Here is a 14,357-nt window from a genome sequence, read left to right on the forward strand (position 1 = left end):
TCCAAGTGAATTGTCAATACCCTATTCTGTTATCAAACAGTTTATATAATGTGATTGACACAAAACAAAACATGTTATTCGGGGCTTTTTCTTCGGGGAAATATATTTGTCATGGAAGTATGACAGGGGTGACTATCCTTTAATAAGTCTTTAAATTGAAAATTAGAAAATATTTTGTAAGGGTTGAGAAATCAATTGCACGAGAAAGGTAACTTTATTTGGATGTACTCTTAGCATATATATATATATATATACAAAAATTTGATGGCGTCCGAAAAATCAACAAAGAAAACAATTTAGGACGCTACGTTTTATAGCTTTCTTGTGAGCAGCAACTCTCTAGATCAAGAAAAATCATGATAGGAAATACAAGCCCGGGATAATCGTATCAATTTTGAGAAACTTACTCCGTTTCTCCGTCTCCGTTTCTCCGTATGCAGGCGCTGCTGGAAGGTTGGTACATGGCAATTGAAAAATCACAACTGGAAAGCTGTAATCATCTCTTTTGTCGTAAAGTTTTGTCTTCAACCGACCCTCATGGCCAATACTTATCTTTGACAATTTGTATGGCTTGTAACTTAACTGTTAATTCCCCAATCCATAAATAGGCAAAGGGGATTGTCAAGACATAATTTCCTTATCACAGATGACTATATGAATTACTCTCTTTGCACATTGGAGTCTAAATACTGCTATTTATACTACTCGATACACTTTGAAAATGTTCTTATGGTATGTTTTGTTTATCTGTTTTTATCCTAAAATACACGAACTGTTTGCCATTTATATGCATAAATAGGCAAACAGTTAATCAACTGCCTCCTCACTTCGTGCGTGTATGAGGTTTTCATAACTATATCTATGAAATTAACAAATGCAATTAGATATAAAAAAAGAAGATGTAGACCCAATTTGTGGTGTCTTTATCAATTCTCTGGAAGCCCATGACATGCGGTTCCTCTCGTCCCACATTACTGATATCTAATCGTTTTTACAGTTTATGCTACTTAGACTAAATATACTGGCATGCTTAACATGTTTAAGTGTTTCTGTTTGAATGTTTTTGCAACGACTTGGTTATCTCCGTTTACATATTTGTATACTTTAAGGATGTATCAATAAAAGAAAGAAACTAATGTAAACGAGTAAATGATAGGTAATCATTGTATTATACTTGAATTTGAAAACACATTAGAGGCAGAACTATATAGTTATCAAAGGTACAAGGCTTAAAATTTGATACGCCAGACACGCGTTTTGTCTCCATAAGAATCACCAGTGACGCTCAAATAAAAAAGATAGAACGCAAAAAAAGTATAAAAGAGGACAGAAAGATGCCAGAGGGACATTCAATCTCATAGATCTAAAACAAACAGACAACGACATGACTAAAAAAGAAAAAGACAAACAGACAAATAATAGTATCCACAAGTCACAACATTGAAAAAAACTGCCAACGACATGGCTAAAAACGAAATGAACAAACAGACAAATAATAATATACACAAGACAACATAGAAAACTAAAGACTGAGCAACACGAACCCCACACAAGTGTTAATTTATAAAGGTAGAGGAACCAAAATTTTAAAAAAATTTGCCAAATACGGTTAAGGTAATCTATGCCTGGGATAAGAAAAATCCTTAGTATTTCGAATAACTCTTACTTTTAAACAGTAAATTTATATTAACATAAAATACAGTATAGTTGATACTCATGTCGACATTGAAGTGTTGACTACTGGGCTGGTGAAACCATCGGGGACGAAACGTCTACCATCAGTGGTTTAATGTTAAGTTTTAGATGCATGATTTTTTTATTAGTTGTTAGTAGCTTTGAACTAGTTGTCAGATAACTGCGAGTACTCTCAGATCTGTTCCTAGTGTCTTTTAGTTGTCGGGATGTACAAGTACCCGGCCACGTCCACTTGTATTTTTGTCCATTTGATGAGGTAAGCTTTTCTTAACTGATTTTTATTGTTCGTTCTTATGTTGTACTGTTGTACATTTCGAAGCTACGAACCTCATCTATAGTTTTATCAAAGAAGGCTTGACAGAACAGTATGCAGTATATTTCTATTTTTTTTATTACTATAAACTTAAAGTACATAAAGTAAACATACTCGCATAACCATTTTTTTTGCATACACACACAACGTAATTGTCATTCTGTGAATATTGTATAGTTATTTCCATTTGTAATATATCGATACTTCATCAAACCTACATCTCCCAGCAGGTCTACATTTATTTTTCAGATGCACCTAGGGCGGCATTGAATTCTGATGAACGAAACGCACACCTGGAAAATAGACACCAGGTCGCCACTGTTTAAAGAAAATAAGAAAAATAAATAATACACTGTGTATATTTTACAAGTGGTTTGGGTTGATTTTACTGTTATATAATTTCGACTGCTTTAAGACTTAAGGGCCTCTCTTTAAAAATTGAAATATAGATGTTCAAAAATAATAAATCAAAGTTAGATAGTTTGCTAGATGGACTTTGTAAATCCCTATACATTTTATCTGCTTGCTATTTTAATGGTTATTGTGAGCCAGTCAAATCATGGCACTTTTAGCAAACTAATGATTGATATAACTGTCCGAAGAGTTTGTTACTATATCTATAATACTAACATATGATACAGAAATCCTGGTTGTTAAACAATGTGCGCGTGTACATGGAAATAAATAAGTTGTAATATTTAAAAATGCAAGCCGGTGACTGATAAATGCTAAAAGAGGAAGCATATCTAGAAGATTTGTTCGATTATTTAATATCAAAACACTTTTTTTCTTATATTTCTTTTTAATTCAAAGTAAATCATCTAACATGCATTAAGTGATTTAACTATCTTAAACTTACCATCCTCAAAGTATGTGCCAAGTGCACCTGCAATTTAATATTTATATAAATCGAAATACTAAAGTTTCATAATCAAATAAATGTTTGGAAATTAATGAAATTTTCGTTTGTAAAATATAAAATACAGAAACTTCAATTCTATGAATTAACATTATCTGAAAATATTAATACCAAAAAGCGTTATTCTTATCAAAATTTGTATTTGCTTTTTATATTTCTTTCTAATTGGTGTTTATATAATGAACTTTTGTCTTTCTTGTTTGCCAATATAATGCAACTTGGATTCCTTCTGATGAACGAGTATCTAAATGCAGTACCTCTTTTCTGTCTGTGGTGATTTTTCAACCGTGTAACTTCAGCATACAGGGTCGTGTAGTCTTTACAAAACGATGCAATTCTTTTTCCTGCTAAAGCTTTGACATCATCATATGACATTTTAACAGGAATTATCTTTAGGAAATGATCATGAACTTCAGTGGTAACACCCTGTGAAATGATAATACAATATTTCAATGGCTTCATAAGATTTTTGTGTAATCGTTTATTTTAAACAAATAAATCAATGCGTTTGTGTATGTGACTATACTTTATTGCACTTAGTCGAGCATCATAGAAAACTATGTAACTTTAACATAAAGACGTTTGAATTGTTTTACATTGTCATTTATGGGCCTTTTATACTGACTTTGCGGTATGGGCATTGCTCGTTGTTGAAGGCCGTACGGTGACCTTTAGCTGTTAATTTCTGTGTCTTTTTAGTCTCATGTAGACAGATGTCTCAGAGGCAATCATACCACATCTTCTTTTTATATTTGTATGATAGTATATGTTGTTTTCTTTGATGTCTGTGATTTTGTAACTCATAACACTAATTTCGCGAAATAAGTCAAACACAGATAAAACAAAGCTGTGAAGAAAATGTAAAAGGAAACATACTTCATCAATATGTATTGATTCAAAATATAAAGGGAATGATAATTGTTTTAAGGAAAGGTACATGAAGCCTAAATGATAAGACTTACAATTCTGTACTTTTCGTCTGTTCCCATTTTTGTTAAAATACACGCTTTCCTGTTAATGTTCTTTAGTACTCCGTAACCCTAAAATATCAATGACACAATATTTCTTTACACATTGAATAACAAGCAAGCAAGCAGCACCTTTTATCAAAATTTCATACAGACAGTACAGACGTTCTCAGGGGTTCATGCAAAAATGTTATCTCCACTCTAACATAAGAAGGATTCACACTATACTTTTAAGTTCATAACAGCCATTGTACAGATTGTATACATGTAAGTTTTATGTTTTTATTATAACTTTATCACGGCATTGTAAGTTTCCCTTCGACGCATCACACTGTCCCGATTTTTATATACGATGGACACCCGAATGCGAAAATTGTAAGTTCGTACGAAGCTGGTCCCGATCTCGTTAAAATACCAAAAAGTGACCGAAGCATGTACGATGAATAACGAAGTCTATACGATGGTGCCGAAATTATATACGATAGCAAAAGATGGACATACGAAGGTTAACTGAAGACGGGTATTTAAGGAATAACCGTACTGTAGTTGAAGAGTTGCCACCGTCAATTGTAGATTTGACGGTCGCAAATGCAGTTTTACGGAGAATCAAAATTGACGGTGGCAACTCTTCAACTACAGTACTGTTATTCCGATTCTAATGCATTACAAAAAGAAAAAAATACGATAAAAACTTGAAAAAATGTCTAAATTTGTCAAATAAAAAAAAAATCCGCGAAACTTCATGAATAATTTTGGCGTAAACGTCATGGCTAAACGTGACGTCATACAAACGAAAACTTACAAACTGGAGGTTATTTCGTTACCTGTACGCTTCAAAACGGCAAATTCGATGTAGGTGTTGTTTTATTTTTGATTATATAGTAGTAATCGAACATTTGTTGATTCATCAATTCAAAATGGCGGGTCTCTCCTTAGTTACGCCTGGTCAACTGTGGATTTGACGGCAACTGTTAGCCAATGAAAAAAATTGTTACATCCAAATTGCATTAGAATTAAGCTTCATATCTCAGCCGAAGCCTACACGATGGATCACGAAGGCTACACGATGGATTACGAAGGCTACACGATGGATTACGATGATGGCGCGATGGCCATACGACGTCTAAAAGACGTCGTGTACAGCTTACGATGCATTTAAATTATATGCCGAAGGCATCACGAGTTTTAAATTGTTTGATCAATATTGAAGGATGTGGGGAAAGCAACAAATGCGGCAAAATATGACATATAGAAAACAAAATGGTTATGGAGTAAACATTCGTGTCACAACAACTCAGACGATACATAAAAAATCAGAATAATGAAGAAAATGTTGGTTTCCCTACATACGTGTACCTGCAGTGTTGGTGTACGAGGCGCGTTTATGATTTTCATTATGTTACTTGATATGAAAAATTGACAAAAAATAATATTTTACTTGTAAAAGTAAATCCTGAGCCTGTAATAGCTGCTCTTCTTGTTCCATTTTAAGTAATAGAAACAACGCTGTCGCCTTTCATGTTTTCATAGAATCATATGATATGAGCTCCATGTTTTGTGAATGTCTTTCTTAACTGTCGTATTAGACTGACCAGTGCATATCGCGCATGGCACTTTAAATGTATTTTAGCGCTAAATTAACTTACATTTAGCTGGATTTATTGCCGTCGTAGTTCCATCTTGTCGCCTTCGTACTTTTATTCGATGGCAACACGACGGGATTACGAGGTCTTCACGAAGTCGTGTTGCCATCGTAAGACCTTCGGGTAGCTTCGTGATTCATTCGTGTAGACATCGTAATGTCAAAACTGCCCGATGGAAACGACGGAAACACGAATGCAATACGATGTTCAAAGATGCATTCCCGGTGACATTACGATGGTGAAGAGGGTGCTACGAACTCAATACAAACCCTCAATATCGGACGCACCTTCGGGGATTTTTTAACATGTTAAAAAATTTAGAACCCTTCCCGAAGTTGTCCCCGAAGGATTGAAAAGTGGCCGATGGTTCTACGATAGTTAAAGGTGGCACTACGAATAGCCCGATCTGGATACGATCAATCCCGATTTTGAAAATTTCCATAATCGTGTTGCCATCGGCGTAAAAATCGGGATAGTGTGACGCGGGCTAGCGAAAGCTAGTTATAAGCCAATTTCAACTTATACATAAACCATGTTTTACCGAATGATCACCGAATGCGACTTATTATTTGAAATTAGAAGATGTGGTATGATTGCCAATGATACAACTCTCGACAAAAGACCAAATGACAAACACCTATATGTCAACGTACGGTCTTCAAAAATGAGTAAATAAAGGCAACAGTAGTATACCGCTGTTCAAAAGTCACAAATCGATTAGGAGAAAACAAATCCGGGCTACCAAAACAAAACCTAGGGAAACACATCAACTATAAGAGGAAAACCCATATTACATAGTCAGCTATAAAAGGCACCGAAAGGGCAAGTCTAAAACAATTCAAACGAGACAATTAACGGCCTCAATTATGTACAAAATAATGAACGAAAAACAAATATGATATACAGCAACAAGTGACAATTACTAAATTACAGGATGGTTATAGCATGCCAGGAGCACCAAGTGGAATATGAACTGCTTATCCTTCCAGAGCACCTGAGTTCATTACTGGCTATTGATCGTGGATATGTTGCTCAAACTTCAGTTTGCTGTGTAGTGTTTAGATGCCTTTTGTTTTTTTGGTAAACATATTCTATGATTAAAATAAGAAGTTCCATTATTTTGTACCGCATATACTAGTATCCAAAATATGTTTTATTCAATGCAGATATTTTTATATATTGACATCAAATAAAATTGAGATTAGAAACGGGGAATGCGTCAAAGAGACAACAACTCGACCAAAGAGCAGAAAACAGCATAAGGCCACCTATGGGTCTGGAATACAGGGAGGAAACTCCGTTAAATGTATGTTTCATAAGAATTCTATCATGTGGCTTCCGAGTTATTGTGGAACTACCTTCTCTACGGGCGATGTGAATCAGATGTGGATACTTCAAACAATCTACGTCTCTTTCCTCTTGCAATAGTATTAAAACATTTGACGTTTCTATACTTAACAAAAGTATCCTCCATTCCAAACTAAAAGATAAATTGAAAGAGTTGGTCCTGCGTTGTTTCATAAAGAATGTACAACGTAGATATAAATATAGTATTAATGAATGGGTGCTTTTATAATGGCCCTGCTATATGTCCAAGGTCTGTAATAATGGTCGAGGAAGTCTGTAATGGCCTGAGGCAACGCCGCGGGCCATTGCAGACATCCGAGGCCATTATTACTGACCGAGGACATATAACAGGGCCATTTAAAAAACACCCATTTCTTAATATAATAATACATTTATTAACCAACTGAACAAAAGTATATATGTTGCTACCAACTTGATGTACTCTCTTACTCTTTTAATGACAGTTTAGTTTGAAAAAAATAATTTGTACTTCACCATGATAAAGCTTTAAATATACCAAATATCCAAGATATAAAGTTGAAAGAAGTTATGTGTTGAAAAACAGGATGAACAGTGATCCCTTTCATATGGTTCTTTATAACTCTTTAATGTTTGTTGCTGGTTACTAAATTTAACAAAATACAAAAAGTTATTATACTCTTTACAACTTGATTTTATTAACTTTATTAAAAACCCTAACTGGGCTAAATACAGACAAACTGGGCATTAATACACCTGGCCATTACAGAAAAAAACAGGGCCATTATACAGAAAAAACAGGGCCATTACAGAAAAACAGGGCCATTACAGAAAAAAAACAGGGCCATTACAGAAAAAAAACAGGGCCATTATAGAAAATATGTAATTTTTAATAAATAGTCATTTTTGGCAATAATGTACTTAGTTGGTTAATATTATCTCGTCTTATGGAGGGATATATCGTACTTTGTTAAATATCACTCTTATTTCAAAAAATATTTCTCTGAAACTTACATTATCAAGATGCTTGATTTCTTGATTGATAACGCTTAAAAAAATGCTACCTTTGGAGGAGGCTTTATTCATATGAAGCTGACTTCATACAGGAGCGTCTAAGGAGGATGAAAAGAAGCTATCATTATCCTTTATCTTAACGTACCACTATATAGATGATGTGCTCTCACTAAATAATTCAAAGTTTTAAGACTATGTTAAACGCGTCTATCCGATCGAAATTGAAATAAAGGATACAACAGACACAGTTTAGTCTGCCTCATATCTTGACTTTCATATAGAAATTGACAATGAGGGTCGGTTGAAAACAAAACTTTACGGCAAACGGGATGATTTCAGATTCCAAATTGTGAACTTTCATTTTCATGTAGCAACATTCTAGCAGCACCTGCATATTGAGTACATACACCTGCATATGAATAACATATTCTAAGTCAGGAATATGACAGTTTGTTTCCAGTTATATAAACAGTATTCGAAATGAAAACATGAAATTTTTGTTACCTAAGCCCGAATGCAATTTAATCCGAAAGGTGAAACGTTATATATTGACGTTTAAATTAAGTCCGCCATATAATGTACGCATATAAATTATCATTATTATATCGATGAAAGAGACTTAATATTGGTATGAAGATCTCATGGGATCAGCTTCACATCATAAACATCATGAACAGGTCAACTGTTCTTTACTCAAAATATATTGAAAGTAAAGAATGTCAGATTCAAAAATACAACAAGATGTAAAGATTTCGAAATTCTATGATACATAAATGTTCATTACAATTGAAATTTAGTTTTGCTGGAACAGATAAGTCAAAGAAATATAGAGCTCTGCTATCCAGAGTCACAGTCGTTTATCTTTTACATTCACATCGATATGCTTTGCTAGTGAGAGGACAATCTGAAGGTCTCAGGACGCAACTTCCACTCTTATAACCCAACTCCTTACATCTATTGTTGCAACCTTTCCATAGAATTCCTGTCCCTCCTGAGCTCCATCTAGAACATCTGCTCCATGTATTCCAACAATCACCAATTGGACCACCTTCGGTTGGTGGAAAGAATGAAAAAATGAAAAAGATCGTTATCAAGGTTGCAATTTTACAGGAAATCATCTGTAATATAAATTTACGATATGTTGAGTAATATATGAACACGAAATCATGTATCTACGTGGTACTTCGATTCCCCACATTTATTTTGCAATAATTTCCACAAAAAAAGGAAAAGCAAAACAATTTTTATGAACGTTCTTCGACGTGTCCTTTTATAAGGTGTTTTTGTATGTTTTTGGATTCAATCAATTTTTGTCAGACCGCACCTGCAGAAGTGTTACTTAAGAAAAACGCTGTAATGAGACGACATATTGCTCTGAAATTAATTTTACTTTATTTACCAATACCTACATAAAGATCCTCCTCCTAAATACTTGACAATGTAAAGATACTTGTGTCGAATATACTAAAGTATTTAAAATATGTTTCATTCAATACATATATATATCTTTATGTAATAACATCAAATGTGTGTTTCATAAAATATTTGTAGACTTTTTGATTAGCAGACAACAGTCGCATGGGTTATAAAATCGGTGTTTATTTCACTAGTATATGCACATTCATGACTGCATGTGCTCTCTATGATAATTTCAACAGAAAGTTGTAATAGGAAAAAAGAAAGTATTAAATGTTCTTGCCTTAGGTGAATGAAGCCAAGAGCGATGGGATTGTCTGTGAGGGTATAATACATTTTTTTAAATTTATTTATGAATAACTGCAGTTACCATTTGACTTCAATTTATAAAACAGAATAATGAAGTACAAATATCATACATATAAAAAAGAAGATGTGGTATGATTGCCAATGAGACAACTCTTCACAAGAGACCAAATGACACAGAAATTAACAACTATATGTCACCGTACGGCCTTCAACAATGAGCAAAGCCCATACCGCATAGTTAGCTATAAACGGCCCCGAAATGACAAATGTAAAACAATTCAAACGAGAAAACTAACGGCCTAATTAATGTACAAAAAAATGAACGAAAAACAAATATGTAACACAGCAACAAACGACAACCACTGAATTACGGGCTCCTGACATTGGACAGGCACATACGTACAGAATGTGGCGGTGTTTAACATGTTAGCGGGATCCCAACCTAATCTGGGACAGTGGTGTAACAGTACAACATAAGAACGAACTATATAAATCAGTTGAAAACGGCTTAACTTATCCGATGGATACAAATAGAAATACATCTAACAAAAACACAGAGTGGACGTGGCCGGGTACTTGTACATTCCAACAACAAAAAGACACTAAATACAGATCTGAGAGTACTCGCAATTACTGATAGCTAGTTCAAAGCCAATAACAACTAAAAAAAAATAATCATCTAAGACTAAATAACTGTTTTGTCAATTTTTTTTTCTTCTAAAAAGTGGTAAATTTAGAAAATGTTATCAATGTCGCCTATGGAAGAATAAATACTACCGTTTTCCCTAATATCTAAAACAAAATAAAACGTTAACTGTGAGAACATGATTATACGAAGCGCAGATATATAGATAGATAGATAAACATTAAATTGTAAAATAACAGATAGAGGATACAATGAACAAAACTTACTGTATTGAGGCAAAATGAAGCTTGAGAGAATTTGCTGCCCGAACGACATTTATAGGTCTCGTTAGTCCGGTGCAAAACGCAATTGACTATTTTTTCGGTGCATTGTGGTCAAAGTTACAAACATGTTTTCGGTGAATTTCTATATGCTAATTGCGGTTAAAACTTGTATATGTTAAACTACTTTATGTAAGTTACAGATTCTACGAAACCATTAAACAACGTATTTCGTTAACTTATTTCTAGGTCATCAACAAATATTTGAATTTTATGACAGGGAAAAGATAGGCACGGACCATTTGATTCTCATGGGAAGGGGGGCTTGGATTTTATATCAAGCCAATTTCTTTTACTTAGCAAACCAAACAAGATTTTTTAAAGTCAATCATACGCATCATACTTGCTCAGATAGCGCCAGCATATATTTTTAGGAACTGAATAGGCCATATAATTTTTTCAAAAAGGAGGCAAGATTATAGAAAGAACAAGGCCACCCTTTAAAAATTAATCTAATGGTCCGTGCCTTATCACGGTCGAATCCCATGGATTTTATGGTATCATTGTATCTTGATTTGTTTTTCTTTGCTTATCTTCCAGTTACAAATATTGCATGCATATTTAAGATAGAAGATAGTATAAAAAAAATCAAATATAAGAATAGTATATGTTCTTTAACGCTGTTCAACTGAAACTGAAAGGCGGATAATTTGGACTTTTTACTGAAAAGAGATGGTGTCTTTGGTAAGAACAGGAATTTTGTTTTGCACTAAAGGTAGTCTACGGACCAAACAAAATGTTTTTGCAAGTGTTCTTTAATTACAGAGCGTTGTTCTCTCCCACATAATTGTAATTAGACGCGGCTACGTATGAGTATATCCCGCATAGATAAACATAAAGTCATATATAAAGACGGGAAACGTCCATGTTTTTATCTCATAGCCAGGGGCGGATGCGCGATTTTCAAAAAAGGGGATTTATGTGGTGAGGACCACCAAAACATATTGCATAGAAGCGGGATCCGGAAGTCAAAAATCACTTTATGTTATACATTCGCCATATTACTTTTTAATGTACAAGACAATTTAAAAAGTTCAATTACCTATGGTACTAGAAGGCGCCCATTGGAGCGATACAGGTTTTTATGATATATATACTATATCAAATAGTAGCTATATATAATGTTCAAAACAATAAAAGATATTCATTAAAAAAAAAAAAAATGTTTAAAAAAACTTATGAATTGCTGCTAAAAAAATAATCAGTTGCCTTTTTGATAAAGGCTGTAGGTAGATTGATAACTCTCATGTTTTTACGCAGTAAACAAGCTTATATAAAAAAGAAATGTTGTTTATGCAATCTTTTAGGAGTGTGTTTGAAGAAAACAAATTTATGTCAGAAGAATGAATAATTGTAACGTAAATAAAAACATTATTTGCATTAATGTCGCGTCACTTAAATAGTTTGAATTACGTTTCAGACTGTCAGAGAGCGGTGATTACACATACGGTTCTTATAGAAAATATGTCGTAGGTACTTAGACGTTTAATTAAATTTACTATTGAAGTCACATTTATTCCATTAGTTCGAAGGACTATATCAATTTCTTTTGTTTTTTCCTCATCCTACGACAAAACTACCGATTACTGATATCAAAGTAATAATATAAAACACCATCTTCCCGTGCATTCGGTGGTTTTGCTAATCGCCATTTTGGAAGTGCATAAATGTAAAGAATGGCAAAAGAAAATAAGCATATATGTATAAATACTGAACGAGGAATTTGTTTTACAAAGAATTTGATTAAAAATTGATGATTGACTGTCGTGAATATAAGTAATACCGTTTGGTACAGAAATTTGGCTTTCGGAAGTTAAATGTATTTCTTAAATCTAACCGACCCAGTGTTATATATATATACGATTCCTACGAAAGTCAAGAAGAATCATTCATAATTCAGAATAAAAAAATGAAAATTAAGAATTCGCATATCATGAGGGATAACCAATGTGGCAACTATTGCAGTTCAAACAAAAAATGATTTTACATGACATATATGTATGTGGGGTGCCGAAGCTGCTTTGCAACCAGGGCTTTGTAGTAAACATTGTCAGCAGAATGGCTTATCACTTGATGGTAAACTAATGATTATTTTGCACACACACAAAAAAAAACGATTAAAGGATTTCAAAGAAATGTGCCGAGATTATGTCAAGAAATTGTGAATTTTCCGGATACATTCATTCCTTTCTTTTTTATATCACTTTTTCTCCGAGGGAGAAGGCTTATATTTCATTGCTGCATCAAGCTGATAGATATAACACATTGTTTACCCCGTCTTAAATGTCGTTGGTTGTGTTTTTCGTTTATTGTTTTGTACATGAATCAGAGCGGAAGTTTATTTTACATCTTTCATTGCGGAGCCTATTCTGATTCTCTATGCTGTATGGGTTATGCTCATTGTTGAAGGCCGAACTGTGACATATAGCTGTTAACTTCTCTGTCATTTGGTCTCTGGCTGCGAGTTGTCTCAATGGCAAGCATACCATATCTTAATATCTTTATATATATATATAAACATTCTAACTTGTAACATTATTATGTTTTGTACAATAAAGTATTTGAATAAATTCCAAATCGGTCACTAAAACTGTCATGTTAAGGAGGCTCGAGGGTATAAAAAATTCAGAAAAAAATCAAACATTTGTTTTTCATTACAAATTTTATTTGTTACCTTTTTTAGTTGTTACTTTATCATATGGTACAAAAATCATTCAAAACAATCAATTTGTGTTGGCCCCAGATGACTTATAAAATATATACATCATGGAAAAAAATCCAAATTATCTCCCTTTGGTGAAAAAATGCCATTTTTAACCGGATTTTTGTGACAAAAATGTCGGTTATTAAATTGGGGATGCTCGGCAGGGCGGGCGGGCGAGCGGTCGGTCGGTCGGTCGGTCGGGCGGCAATCAAATGTTGTCCGTGCATTAACTCAAGAACCGTTCAAACCAAAGCTTTTAAAATTTTAATATGTTGTTACTGACAACTAAATGAAGGTCAAGTTCAATAATGGCCATTTTGACTTTTACCGTTCAGGAGTTATGGTTCTTGAAAGATTGAAAAATGGCGTTTCCAGTCGTGTCCGTGCATTTACGCATGAACAGTTCTACCAAAGCTTCCCAAATTTTAATATGTTGTTACTGGTGACAAAATGAAGGTCAAGTTCAATAATGACGATTTTGACTTTTACCGTTCAGGAGTTATGGTTCTTGAAAGATTGAAAAATGGTGTTTCCAGTCGTGTCCGTGCATTTTCTCATGAACCATTCAACCAAAGCTTTTCAAATTTTAATATGTTGTTACTGATGACAAAATAGAGGTCAAGTTCAATAATGACGATTTTGACTTTTATCGTTCAGGAGTTATGGTTCTTGAAAGATCGTAAAATGGTGTTTCCATTCACGTTGTTGCATTTACTCACAAACCATTCAATCAAAGTTTTTCAAATTTTAATATGTTGATACTGATGACAAAATAGAGGTCAAATTTGATATTGACAATTTTCACTTTCACCAATCATCAGTAATGGTTCTTGTGATATTGCCAGGACACAAATAAATGCTAATAAATCCGGTTTGCTGTCGTTGTGACAGCCTCTTGTTTGGCTTTAAAATTGAAATATCTTTTTCAACTCATCGGTGACCTATATTTTTTAATATAATTTCCATATAAGCTGTACTTAAACTAAATCATTGTAAAATTTGAGCGGTTTCTGTAATAAATTTCTTTTTTTATTTCGATATTAACTTTATTTTTCCTATTACTTCAACAGAAAAAACAACTTTT

At 33.6% G+C, this 14,357-nt stretch overlaps 1 long non-coding RNA gene across 1 annotated transcript; it reads right to left on the reverse strand.

Annotated features, from left to right (window-relative positions):
* Positions 1 to 2,070: 2,070 nt before the first annotated feature.
* LOC134722022 (uncharacterized) lies at positions 2,071 to 3,916 on the reverse strand. Its single transcript, XR_010107953.1, has 3 exons — positions 3,890 to 3,916; positions 2,868 to 3,353; positions 2,071 to 2,326 (listed from the first exon to the last, which is right to left on the reverse strand). It is a non-coding gene; the product is annotated as an uncharacterized LOC134722022 (long non-coding RNA).
* Positions 3,917 to 14,357: the final 10,441 nt, after the last annotated feature.

The sequence above is a fragment of the Mytilus trossulus genome, chromosome 6 (assembly GCF_036588685.1).
Source record: "Mytilus trossulus isolate FHL-02 chromosome 6, PNRI_Mtr1.1.1.hap1, whole genome shotgun sequence".
Lineage (NCBI taxonomy): Eukaryota > Metazoa > Mollusca > Bivalvia > Mytilida > Mytilidae > Mytilus > Mytilus trossulus.